This window comes from Gallus gallus, chromosome 8, assembly GCF_016699485.2.
Source record: "Gallus gallus isolate bGalGal1 chromosome 8, bGalGal1.mat.broiler.GRCg7b, whole genome shotgun sequence".
NCBI lineage: Eukaryota > Metazoa > Chordata > Aves > Galliformes > Phasianidae > Gallus > Gallus gallus.
This window is the reverse complement of record NC_052539.1, coordinates 14,547,335-14,560,976: the sequence shown is the minus strand read 5'-3', so window position 1 is coordinate 14,560,976 and position 13,642 is coordinate 14,547,335. Positions and strand designations below refer to the sequence as shown.

The following is a 13,642-nucleotide window of genomic DNA, read 5'->3' as shown; positions in this document are numbered from 1 at the left end:
ATTTGTCCACGTTCACCAATATTTACATCTGGTTAGCCAGCTTAAACGGTTGTTCTGTTTGCTGGGGTTGTTGCTGTGTGGTCAGTGGTAGGCAGCGTCTGAAGCTTATGGTCACTTGTTGCCTCAGCTGTCCCTCTGGCAGTGCTTCCTGCATCTCTGCTCTATGAAGGTTATAGGTTATGCTGAGACTAGGGATACCAGAGAGATGGTTTCTCCCTGTGAGATCTCTTAATGGCTGAGATAACTGAGACAGTGAAGGTACCAGTCTTCACATTTAATGAGGTGGTATACACCAGTGCAGGGTATTCTATTTTTTTACGTCAGGCCCTGCTCAGTCTGACACTTACATTCTCTTGGTCTTCAGAGCTCCTTGTCAAATTGCTGTCTGAGGCCTCTGGTGGATGTGGGATGGTAAAAATGACCCAAGCATGAATTTTTCCAAGTCAATTTAAAAAAAAAATAATCTGAAAATACGAGGTTTTCTCTTTTTAATATTAGATAAATACAATTCTTAAATTAAAAAAAAAAAAAAAAGTATCCAATACCAGGGCAATGGCCATTGTAAAAGCCCTCCTAGGCTGGCCAAAGAAAGCAATATTATCTGGCCATAAAATATGAGAGAGAAATAGAACAAGTCTTTGGCTCAAAAATTTCTCTGTTCTCCTCTTGGTCATTTTCTTCATCTCCCAGCACCAACGTGTAGCAGTCAGAATGTCTTTAGCATTTTATCTTCAGCCCACAAAGCAAGTAAGACCTTTGTTTAACAGCACCTTCCAGATACAAGATATTTCCTAAATTTGAAATGCAGAGCAGCTCCTAAATTTCAGAGAGCTGCCAAGTGAAAATGCTTTTGTGAGGTGCAAGCATGGCTCAGGGGAAGACTACCTCCAAAGAGAGCAGCCTGTGTGGGTCTCTGCTCTCACATATATGTTAGGAAATAATTGCACAGCCTGCTCATCTCCATGCTTAGAAGTCAGCTCAGCTTTAGTCCTTCCCAGCTCCCCTGCCACAGGATAAATCCTCTCCAACTATCTCATCCATCAGCTTTGTGTAAGTGCTCTGTCCAGCTCTCTGCACTGTTTTTATCAAAAAGCACTGTCAGGTTGAAAAGTAGATGACTTACTTCCCCAAGTGATCTGAACAATTCAGTGCCACAGACACATGCTTAATGCTGAATAATCATCCCCCCTTCCCAAGTGATTTTTTAATGGCCAGGGCTGCCTTCCATCGTGTGCCAACCAGAAGGAGCTGTGATTAAGCCCCACACTCCATGATTTCCATCCAAAATTTTCTGCTCAGTGGTGACAAAATCATATGTAGTTTTCACTAAACTCCTCTTCAATTTCCCACTGGCTTTTAGTATGTGCAGATAATTCAAAATAAAGCCCCTTGTCACAGTAATATGTATTCTAGCGTAGCACGGAGGAGCTGTTTCACCATGTAAAAGCCATATTGCCAAGCTGTATTATGCTTTACCTGTCACCACGCCAGGAAACATTTAAGAAGGAAGGAAAATGAGAGTGCACATGTTGCCAGCCATTTAATATAGGCCATTTACTTATTAAACTGTGGAAAGGTGCTAGAGTTTAAATGCACCTCTTTTTTTTTTTCTTTTTTTTCCTTTTCTTTTACTAGTCGCAAAAAGCTGAAGGATTTTGCACTGACTGTACGCTGTTCAGTGTAGCTAATTTGGACCTGGACTATCTCACTTGGTCTTTATGGTTCACTGGTCTTTCCTGAGCCTCAGGGGGTTCTGTGTTTGTTTTCAGGTGGTTTATAAGACCCCAGAAAGTGAGGTTGTGGCTGAGCAACTGGTTTTGGTTTCTGTGAGGTGGAATTGTGTGGCCATTGGGTTGAGTGGGGACAAGGTCAGCCCAGTCCCATGCAAAAATTCCCCAGTGTAAGCGCTTTGCCATTGTACCGCATCATCACCGTGCCAGCCCAAAGCCCTGAGCCTCCTGCTAGCGTTTCCCGTGCAATAAATGGTCCCTCTGAGCACAGATGACACTCTGATAGAGAAATGCTGGAAAATGAGACCAATTGGTCCATTTTGGGGGATGCCTCATTCATAAGACAGTGTCACTCTTCAGTTCTGGTGATGCCACAGAGGGCTCCCGCACACAGTGGAGGGGACAGACTGATTCATGGTTCCTGACTTTCAGTGAGATCTGGTATAAAGCACCACCATAAAAGTTGTCATAAGTAGCCGTGGCATTGTGGGTATTTTTAATTTGTATAACTCCATGCTTTTATTGTTTTAATTGTTTGATCTCTCTGTGGTTCCTTTTGGCAATTTACAGTGTTGATGTGTTACAGTGCACTTTGAGAGTAAAAATTCAGATCACACATGCAGAGTAGCTCATGGAGAGCATCTCTTCTAGGCTTTGCCTTACTGAAATGTGGAGCTATGTGCCTCATTTCAACATGTCCTGGAGTATGATTTAAGCACTGCACTAAAACCCAGGGAGACAAACGGTTGTTGCAAAAAATGAGGTCGATGAGTGTTGTTTAAGTCTTGCTATAATGTGATCTACTGTGATCAGGTATGTTATCCTGTCACTTGAGCATGTGTCAGTGTAATGTAGTTTTAATTCAGGGCACGGGGGGATAAGAGGTGCCCTTGATTTACACTTGTTTCCATGTAAGAAGCTCAAGCTACAAGGAGGAAAACCTGAGCCAGTCAAGGTGTTGCACTACGAGGATGACACCAGAAGGACTTCACAGAGCTTAAAATGTGGGTGAACGCTACTAAGGGTGGCAAGAAAGCTATTCTGGACCTCTAAAGAGGCTTTGTTGGGGATCAAGAGAGAATAAGGCTGCTCTGAATCACATGAGCAGTGAAGGAAGACAGTGAGGCTAGTTCTCCAGTAGCCCTTTCGTATAGAACTTAAGGCACAGATTTGAGTAATCCATCCTTTTTCTTTAAGCATTTTGGAAAAGATGGTTGCAAAGCAGAAACAAAAGACACAAATAGATGCAATCAGCAGGTCTTTTCCCCCCTTTTTTCCCATTCTTTCCCTCCTCCTCCCTCAGATGGTGCTGTCTCACTAACCCTGACAATCATCTTATTGGTCCCCTCTTGACTGGCCTCTAAGTCTCCCCACCTGGTGCTCCAGTGCTAATTGGTACAATTAGCCTCTCCCTCCCTGGGCTAATTGCTAATGACTGTCTCACTGTTCTCATGGGGACTAGAAGAAACACACAAAAGGAGGGGGGCTGCAACCACAAAAACACTAAGGGAGAAACATGGATCTGGGATGGTTTAGTTTATTTTCCATTCTTCTTATATTTGCTCCTGCACAGCACAAAACTTGTCTCTGAACGACCTCTGAACAGAGAGTGTTGCTCTGGTTCATACTACCAAGAAAGCATCAGGCCTGTTCAGCCCCAGGAAGCCAGTCACAGGGTCTGTATGGCCCATCACTGCATTTCAGCACTTGATCTGCTAATAACCCCAAAGTAAAACTCCTTAGCTCTCTACCGAAGGTATTTGTGAGATGCATATTATGCAAACACCTGTCTAGAGAATATTGCTGAGAGTTGCTCAGAGATTTTCAGTAAAGGAGAAGTTAATATCCAGATTGTTTAAAAGCAGCTGAGAACAAAAGCCCTATTGGCTCTTCAAAAGAATAGTGTGATTTCTACAGAACAAATAAACAAACACGCTCTTAAAACTGCTACCTATTTAATATTAATTCAAGTATTTGTTTGTGACTATATTTGAAATGGCTGCAGACGTCAGATTGTCCTCTCTAGTTCTGAGCAGATAGGGTGCCTTGGAGACAGGAATCAGATTCAAGTTAGGGATCAGATTTATAAAAGAAAATATTGAAACTGTATTTTCATACAGGAACCTGACAGTAATTACCCTTAATAATGACTTTATTTTATATATATAACTGTATTTTAAGTGTATAAATTATACTATTAATCATTAAAAAAAAAAAAAACAACAACAACCTGATGTTAATCACCTGACATAAATGTAATCAGTGTCAGAATCCAAGTTTTAAAGACAGCTCAATGGCTAAACTCTAGGGAAAGAAGAGGAGTAGACAACAATCATCTTCCTATGGGTAAATCATGTATTAGCTAACCTGGCTGAAATCAGTAGATGAGGACTGAGAGGGGATGCTCAGGGATACAACTTTCCAAATACATGTATCCAGATGAAGGCTGGGGAGCTTCCCTCAATGCACATGTAGCTCATGCCACGTTGACGAGTTAACCCAGCTGAGCAGAAGAACAGAGTCAGCTCAGTGGAAGATCAAGCTAAACCCGAGTGGCACCAAAGCCAGTGTCATGTACTGAAAGAGCTTCACCTGCATGGAATGATTTTGCATTGGTTTAACCTACAGTAAACAGCCTGCCCCCTGGCTTAATCAGGGAAAGGGAGGAGTAGGAAGGGAGTCCCAGATGGGCTGAACTTAACCTGGAGATCTAACCTCTGTGGACAGCACCATGCAGGACTGTAAATAAGTGTTCTGTTATCGTGTAGGTACTCTCTGTGTCACTTAGCAGGCAAATGGGGAGCCGTTCAGCTAAGAAACACTGGGTTTGTCACTTAAATTCTCTAAAAATACTGCTGAATGTAAAATTTTTACATTCAGGTAAGAAAAGCTATGGAAGTTAGAAAAGAGATCACCACAAAGGTGATTTCATGGACCAGCCCTGAAAGAGAGAATACTCATGGATGAGAGCAGCAAGAAGGTATTTGCTATTTTTGAGACCTTGTGTGTGAACTGGCAGAAATCAAGCCTCTATCAAGCCTGATACGAGGCTAGTGTTACTGCATTTTCCTAATGAAATGACCTCTTTGTGATGAGGCAGTGTTTATTTCAAGCTATATAATATCTTGTGCCATGCCAACTTATGTATTTGCTTCAGGTTTGAGTTCAGATTTGTGTTCTTGTAAAGCTATTCATATATCCAGGCACTGGGATGTACATCATGTTGTAACTTGTGGATAGACACTGACATTTAGGGAAAAAAAAACAGTCCAGGAAAGCATCTGCCTTGAACAAAGGTTTAAGGAACTATTCTTATCTCATGTAGTGGATGGATGGATGGTGCAGGGCACTTCGCTGCCTTTGCTGTGAACTTGACACTGTGCTGCTTGCACAAGGAAGGCTGTGTGGTGAGGGGGGCAGAGGTTGGCGCAGACGACCTGAAGCAAGGAGGAGGTAGGCTGGGCCACTGAAGCACTCAGTGCCCTTGAGTAAGTGTCTTGACTTGCTCATTCCTTAGGGTGACCTTGGACGAGGCTCTTAAATTCCTTTTCATCCGTCAGCCCAGCTGGTAAATTTGTTTGGGGGTGAAGGAACACCAAAATGACATTGAAAAGCAAGTGGTGCCCCTGCATTGCCCTTTCCAGGGTAAACAAATCATACCCCCAACATCCCCTCCAGCCCACCACTGGGGGCTTCCAGTGTGTCCTTTGTGGAGCCCTGTGGAAAAGCCTGGGTGCAACATGAACTACACAAATGGTGCGGTTGCATATTCAGATGTAGTGCAATGTTTATTCATCTCTCAAAACATGTGTACTGTACTGATCACTGTATTATCTGTGTGCTTTCTGCTAATTAGCAATGCAAATATAGAAAGATTCTTCTCCTTCCCTCCTTTTCCATAAGCAGCCAAATATACATTACATTTTTCCACTGTTATCTTTTCTGTGATAGAAAAAATTCTAGACATAATAAACCGGTGTGTTCAGCAGCTAGTGGAAAGATAGTATTATAAGTGTGAAAGATGGTTTTCCTGAAAAAGGACAGTTTTATTCACTGGCTAACAGAAAGCATTAGTTTTACAGTTCAGGGTAGAAACTGCCATAATTCTGGTCGTATTGTTTCTTCTGGCAGGGAATAAACTCTCTCTCTTTTTTTATACCTAGAGGTGAGTTTTTACTCTTTCTCTTTGAATTACGTTGGTGGTCATCAGAGTGGTAGTGGAACAAGAGTGTGATGTTGCTGGAGTACTTCAGATGTAGTTGCTCAAAGCACTGCCACTATAATTCAAAGTGAAGAGAGTAAAACTTACAGCAGGCGCTCCAAAATGGAGGACACCGAGGTCTTTGTTTACTGTCCTCGTCCTCCTTCCCTTTGGGCAAGAGCCAGCATCTGACATCTGCATTGCTTGGTACGTGGAGTTATCCAGCTAGTTATGCACTGCTGCAGCACACAAGCTGGCTGAGCACATGAAGCGGGCATAGGGAGTGGGAAGGAGAGGACTGAGCAAGAGGAGGTACCCCTGGTGTCTTCTAGGAAAAACAGAGTTACCAGGCACATCCTTTGGGTGCAGTAGCTGCTCCTTGCAAGTGGTAGTTCTCATCAAGACAAGGAGACTGATGCAGGAAATAAAATAATTAGAAAGCACCTGCTATAAATGAAGAGTTGGAGAGCTGTAGTCAGTGGTGTGTCACCACCAAAAGTCCTGTTGAGGCAAAAAGAAAAATGGGTTTGTTTCCATGCTTTTTCATCCTTAACCTCGACTTCTGCTCTTTCTGCAAAATATTTAAGCAGATTTTTCTTTTCATAAACTTTATTATAAGTCACAAAATTATACTATACTTATATTCATAGCAAAATGTGTATTTATATATATGATGGATTTGGGTCAAATAATGAATATAAAAATCCAAAGTTTCAACAAATTTGAGCATTTGTGATGCTATCATTTGTGGTTCCCCTTTGGATTTGTTTATAGAAAGGATTCTGTTGAGAGTCGTATGATTTGTTATGACCAGTCCCGAATACATCATTGTTTCATAAAATTGTTCCATCAGACCAAGTGTGAGCATTCCTCCCATGGAGTGGATTGTATGCACTCAACACAGATATCCCAGTACATGAAAATAGTGACCTGGTCATGCCAGCAGCTCTTTTGAACTGCTGAGCACAGAACCTTCTCCTACTCATTTTCTTGGAATGAAACCAGATCAGGTTCCCAGCCTAAGCTGTACGGTGGGACAGGAAGAATGTTCTCCATCTTGTACTTCACATGACTCCTGCCCTAACAGCTAACATCAATTCTGTCCTTAGTGATATCTACACTGATGGAGATAGCCTATAGACAGGTCTATTCCAAATTTAACAGAATGACCTCTCTAGATGTTTATGAATATAAGGGACTTTAGTGGATCACTGACATTGTGTGTGCATAAACAGAACTTTCTTCCAGTGAGAGTTTCCTCTGTTTGTTTTTTTTTTCTTTTTTTCTTTTTTAAGGCATTTCATAAAGGAGAAAAAATGCCAAAGTTTTCTTTACAGATTGCCTGAATATCTCTGTAATTTATGGCAGCCTCTTGATGCTGGAAGAAATTACATCACATCCACATGAAAAAAAAAACAACCTAGTGGAAAGAGTGAGATTCAACATAAACTTGCAAGCTCTGCTTATAATGTGAAGCAACAATACATGAACATACTGTACTTCTGCTGCTACTCTGGAGAAAGAATGAGGGTAAAACGCGTGAGAGAGCCACAGTTAAATTACTCACTATTAGCCCCTACAGTGTGCTTCCAACCTGTGTTGATATATATATACAGAGAGAGCGAGAATGTCACAGTTAAATTTTTTTTACTAGTATAATGAGGAAAGAGACCAACAGAAGAAGTTCCCTTGGCTAATTTTCTAGCCAGCAGCCACTGCAATGTTCCCACTAGGAGAAACTGAAGAAGTGAGAGAGTGATATAATAAATAATGACTGGCTCTGCTGGTAAGGAGAAATTATCACTGTGCTTGGGGGATCTAAGTATGTGCTCACCCAAGATATGTGGAGGGGGATGGGGCTGGGAGCGCTCCGTCGTGTCTCTGGAAGAGCGTTCAGCAATGTTTGAATTAAAAAGGACTTCAGCCGCCGCACAGCCTGCTAAACCAAGGGTGGGAAAGGCTGGATGGAGCTGTCTGAATGAGACATGGAAAGAAGACAAAGGAGTTTCAAATGTAAGATCTTGGTTTAAATCTGCTCCTGAAAAAGGAAGGTTTAAAGCAATGGGTGGGTTCACAGCCAGGCCCAAGAGCTGAGGTCCTAACTAACTTTCCCAAGGGTGAGTTCTTGTGCTGCTTGCCAAGTGCACAGGACCATCTGGTCCTGATCAGACTGATGGTGGCAAGGAAAAAGGTGAAGAGGCAGAGATACACCATTCTTATATTTAACTTCTGCATTGGATAAAGCAATGACAGGAAACACTGGGGAAAAAATTTTGTCTGCAGCTGGGATATCGTTTGAAGACTACTGTGGTGTGGCACAAGAGAACGTGTGTAAGAGAAACTTGTGTTTTGTCAACAGCAGCTTTTCACCGTGGGTCTTTAGGGGAGAGGCTGAAGAGGCTGCTCCTGGCTTGGGACCTAACTGGCCAGAGATGGGAGGCTGAACCATGGCTACAGCCGTTCTTGTGAGAAATAACAGTAAAGTAGTTAATCTCTAGCTGTAATGGCCCCTCTTGCATAGAAATTAGCCATGTTTTAAAATCTAGGAAGCTTTTTCTTTATTGAAGACTAAAAGGAGGAGCAAACCGAGATAAAGTCACATCTACGCAGCTGAGCACTATGTGCATGTGTCTGTGTGTTTCTCTTCAAAGCTCTGTCTTGCAACATGGCACTTGCCCCTGCAGGCAGGCATAGTCCTTAGAAACATAAAGGTGCAGTTCAGAGAAAAGGTCTCTTACAGGAAAGAAAAGAAGTGTTGGGGCTTAGCTGAACACAATTAGGCTTGGTGTAGGGCAGCTGGGTAAGATGTGGTGGTCTGTGATCCAGAAGATGTCAGATCAGATGGTCAAATGGTTTTGCCTACCCTTAGGTTCTATTAATTAAACTATATGGAAAAAATCCCATGAGTTATATTTGCTAAAATCTCTTGACCTTTGGTGGTGGTAGAGCGAGATCAGCTATTCTTCTGAGATTTGTGTTATTTTAACAAAAACCTCCATAGAGAGGCTTGGATAATTTTGGAGCCCTCTAAGTTGAATTAGATTCCCATCTCAGGCTCCCTCGCACTGCGCTATTTTAAATTCTTAATGAAGCCTCTCTTTTTGTTTCCAAACATTATATGCTACTTTCTGTATTTTGCACATGTACTGGCTTATATACAGAAATAAATAATCTGGGATTTTATGTGATTTAGTTGATCTAAATAAATGCAACTTTCACAAAAAGAGTTGAATATTCTGCTTCCTAGGCTACATTTCATGTTTTTTCACAAAAGAAAAGCAGCACCCTTTTTCTTGTGCTCCAGCGTCATGAAAATTTGCATGGTGAGATGCATTTCTCACCACATGCCAACTGCAAATTGTATTTGAAATGGAAAGTATCAATTAAATAAGCCTTTCTGAACTGCCTGGTGACAGCTGCCACACTGCTGAATGTTGATGACACTTATGATATCAACAGATTCGGGCCCTTGCACTGGAGATTACAGAACACTATCTAGCCACTGAAATTCTGGTTTAACAAGCAAATTAAGATCAGACTCTCAATCACTAAGGACTGAAATGTTCACTGAGGGAAGCCTTTTCTTCATTAGCATACCAGCTGAATCTTCACTGGTGCTGGTTTGGTTCAGCAGTTTCCAAACCTGTGTGAGCTAATGGAGGGGCAAAACAGGATGGTTGTGCTGGGTCAGTCATCTCAGGAAAAATTGTTCTGGGAATACAGGGGTGTTTTGAGAGGTTGAGACTGAGGAAGATTGCCCTTGGCTGGTCCAGCCAAGGCCTTGCCCTGGCTGAAAGGCACAGTGCTGCTCTCCACCACTCAGCCCCAGCACGGTGAGTATCAGGAGGCGAGGCTGGACATAAGTTTAGTCCAGAGAAAAGGAGGCTCAGAGGAGGCCTTACTGCACTCTACAACTTCCTGAAGGGAGGTTGTGATGAGGAGGGGTTTGAGGATGAGGAGGTTGAGATGAGGAGCCTCTTCTCCCAGGCTACAAACAGGACCCAAGGAAATGGCCAGAAGTTGTACCAGAGGAAGTTTAGGTTAGACTTAAGGAAAAACTTTTTCTCTCAGAGAGTGGTCAGGCGCTGGAATGGCCTGCCCAAGGAGATGGTGGAGTCGCCATCCCTGGCAGTGTTCAAGAGGCGTCTGTATGAGGAGCTACAAGATATGGTTTAGTGGCTTGTGGTAGCAATGGTAATGGGAGGATGGTTGGACTAGATGATCTGGTAGGTCCTTTCCGACCTGTGTTTCTATGATTCTATAAGGAGAAGTTTATGTGTTTTCAACTGAACTGATTTTTCTAAGGAAATGCTTGTTTTCTGAAGCCAGATTTCTTTTGAATGAATGCAGCAGGTTTGAATAACGCCACTGCTGTGCATCTTCTCCAGGTTGCAGTTGCTGGGCTGAAGTGAAAGACATCAGACTTGCCAACAGAGAGACTTCAACCAGGATCCTCAGCATCCCCGATGGATGGTGTGCCTGCAGAACTGCTGGCTGGTGTATGGTAGCGTTTTGCCCTGTGGTGGCTTTTTTGCTGAATTTATGAGATCTTGTATTTCATCCCAATGAATTTTTCTCTTCTTTAATCCTAGAAAATCTTTAGAAAGCAGCTAGAACCATCCTTGTTTCCAGAGGACCTTCAACCCGCAGTGAAAGGGAGGTGCTGTTACAGTGTATGGTGCGTAGAAAAAGAAGTCATTTGATAAAAGCAAAAAATTGTGCCACTAACAAATGAAACATCACCTTAAGAACTGTCTCATCTCTCCAGCACATTATCTCCTTTTCTACATGCCTTGGGCACCCTTGAATGAAGAGAATCTCAGGTAGACATAGGGCACCATTTGGTGTGCTGCTGCCAACACATGGAAAGTGCACGATCCAGCACCTGCAAAGTCTGGGAAAGAGCATGGCATGGGTATTGCTCTTATGAAGAGCAGATGCACTGCGTTTTTTATATGAGCGGTGTGCCTAATCATGACTAGAGTACAGTACTTAGGTTAACAATATAAACTAGACCCTGAGAAATACAGCTATTGTGATCTTTTCATTATTTATCTGTTTTAATCTCTCTCTATTAGGAGACTGTGTATAATTTTTTACTTCTGCAATAAATTATATAACTAAGATCTCTGTATTTTTTTTTTAAATTCTGTCCTAAAGCACTCTGTTGAATAACGTTAGCTACATATATGTATTAATAATAAAAGTGAAAATAATATGCTAAGCTTTTCTACTGGAATGCATATCAGGAGAGCCGTTAATGCAGCAGTATGTCTGACACTGGGGAGTTTCAAGAGCAGCTTCAGCTGTGCAAGCACTGAGACCTTGGTGTTGTATGGCCCAGCACCAAAGACCAGAATATTCATGCTAAATTGTTTGATTTCTGTGCTTTTAAAATCCTATTCTAATTTTTTCTCCTCAGATTCTGTACAGAATATGCCACTTACAGCTGCCATCAGAAGTGCTTATTTTGCCAATGGAATTTAAATGACATCTGGGTGTGAGCCTTGCCTCAATACTGCAGCCTGGAGATGGCAGAATCCCCAGCAGGAAAAAGGGTGAATAAGAGATGCTCTGGTCGGAGAACAGTGATCCGGGAGCCACGGCTTTTGCAAGCACCCCCCTCAGTGGTCCTCTGCCCATGTCCATGTGTGGACAAGAAGGACAAGGACAAAAATATGCCCTTCCAGTCTCAGGCCTGAGACATGCTCCCACACAGCCATCCTTCCTGCAGGCCTGTGATGCATCCTTGGCCCTGCAATGCCAGAAGCATGTGCTGCAGGAGGGCATGGGTCTGGCTGCTGGGGGCCTCTCTCAACTCCCCATAGAGTCAGTAAGGAGGGAGCTGGCTCCCATCTTGTCCTTGGGCATTCTTTTTCTCCCTTAATAGTTGCTGTCATCCCCTTGGGTACATTTCCCTCTGGGAGAACCAAGCTGAGTAAAAGAAATGGGGCAATTTTGGTCCTATGGGATCAGTTTACTGAACTAGAGGACCAGTGCAACCTATTTAATATTAGTTCTGTTGATTTGGAGACAGAGGCTTGCAAAATTAAATTTGTGCACCTTAAGGTTAGGTCCTTGCCTTTCAAAATTCCTTGCATGACCACGAAGAGCCAGTGTTGGTCCATCTTAATTCAGGATTGAAACTCTTCAGGATTTACCACTTCTGCAGCCTCCCTGCTGCCCTCCTTCCCTTGCACCTCCTAGCAGCAGGCATCTACAGTAATGGAGAACAGCTGTATAGTTGAAGGAAAAACCAAGAGGCTTGGAGACCAAGTAGGCAACCCTCCTTGTTCCCTGCCTTGTGGAAGGAAAAACATTGTGCCCACGGATGCAGGGCCCTGGGGTGGCTTTAAATTGACTAAAGACTCTACTGCTGCGTGAAGTTTGGCTGCAAGAACAGTGTGGTAAAACACACATTACCACTTTCCTACATTATAGTTAATCACTATTTTCTAGAATAGTTAAGTTGCCATCCCCTCCCAGAGAATAATTACTGCTATTTAATTGTATTTATAATTTAGTATACACCTGAAAAATATGCTGTAAAATATCAGGGGGGTTCCCTTTAATACTGGTGTTCCATTTACAAACTGTCACATTTATAATGCGTCTTTAATCTTCTGTGGTCTGCTAGAATTTTATATTAAAGTCTGCTTTGTGCTTTAAATATTAAAGATTCTGCAGTACTTCAAAAGGTGATAATGCCTGATGCTCTGGTGGTGCTTAAATCTCAACAGCTAAATATATTGAGGAATGTTCGGTGGCCCTGGCTTAATTAAACATGTATGTGTATTTTCAAATGCAATCTTTTTCTGCTTGTTAGGTTTTTGACAAACCTCCAAACAGGTCCAGGTGGAACAAAGCATGTAAACAAGCTTGTGAATGCAAGCTTAAAACACTCAAATTAGCACCTTCTTACAATTAATATGCAAACCCTGGGATCTCTGTTATTGATAATGCCATTTAATATTATTTGCAGCTGTGCCTTACATTCTAGCCTTTTCATTTTTCTAAACCATGTCCACTTTAATTATGTAAAGATATACTGTTAGAGACTAGTCATCCAATGAGATGCTATTTACTATGAGAAACTTACTCTACCCTGTGTAACGGGGTATAAATTACAGGGCTGCAGTAGCATTTCAATGTGCTATTTGTTTTGCAATGTTTAATGGTCTAATTTAGCACATATGGCTAAATCTGGAACCACCAAGATACGCACATAGGTTAACACATGGTCTTTTTATTGTTTCCATTGCTTGTTCACCGCCCCCCATGGGTTAATATATTCCCTTTTTGCATCCTCTCCTAGCTCGGATAGCAAGTGCTGCGGTAGAGGCAAGGAGACTGGGTAGGAACTGGGACCATATCTACTGTATGGAGCTCTGCTCAGATCCAAAGCAGGATGTGAGTCCCTCTCAGAGCCTTGCTATGGACTCCTGTGTTTATTAGGAGCAGACACTTCTGTGCAGGTGAAATCGCTCTTGCAGGTTTGTAGCAACAAGAAATGTCTCAGAATGTTCTTTTGTTTGTTTGTTTGTTTCAAAATAACAGGTGAGCAAAGCTGGGCAGCCCCAAAACCTGCAGACCTCGTGCCCTACAGCTGGTCTGCTTGTATCGCCGTGTTCTTTGGCAGGCTTGCCAATCTGACTGCTCCTGCCCAGTTAGAGTAACTGATGCCGTCACAGATACTGCGTGTAATTAAGGT

General features: G+C 42.5%; 1 long non-coding RNA gene across 1 annotated transcript in view; it reads left to right on the top strand.

Moving 5' to 3' along the window:
- Window positions 1-13,416, top strand: part of LOC121111415 — a 112,012-nt gene extending 98,596 nt beyond the window's left edge. The window contains exons 13-16 of the long non-coding RNA XR_005861911.1: window positions 10,320-10,430; window positions 10,524-10,609; window positions 11,354-11,489; window positions 13,247-13,416. This is a non-coding gene — a long non-coding RNA (uncharacterized LOC121111415). The remainder of the gene's footprint in view (window positions 1-10,319; window positions 10,431-10,523; window positions 10,610-11,353; window positions 11,490-13,246) is intronic.
- The last annotated feature ends 226 nt before the right edge of the window (window positions 13,417-13,642 follow it).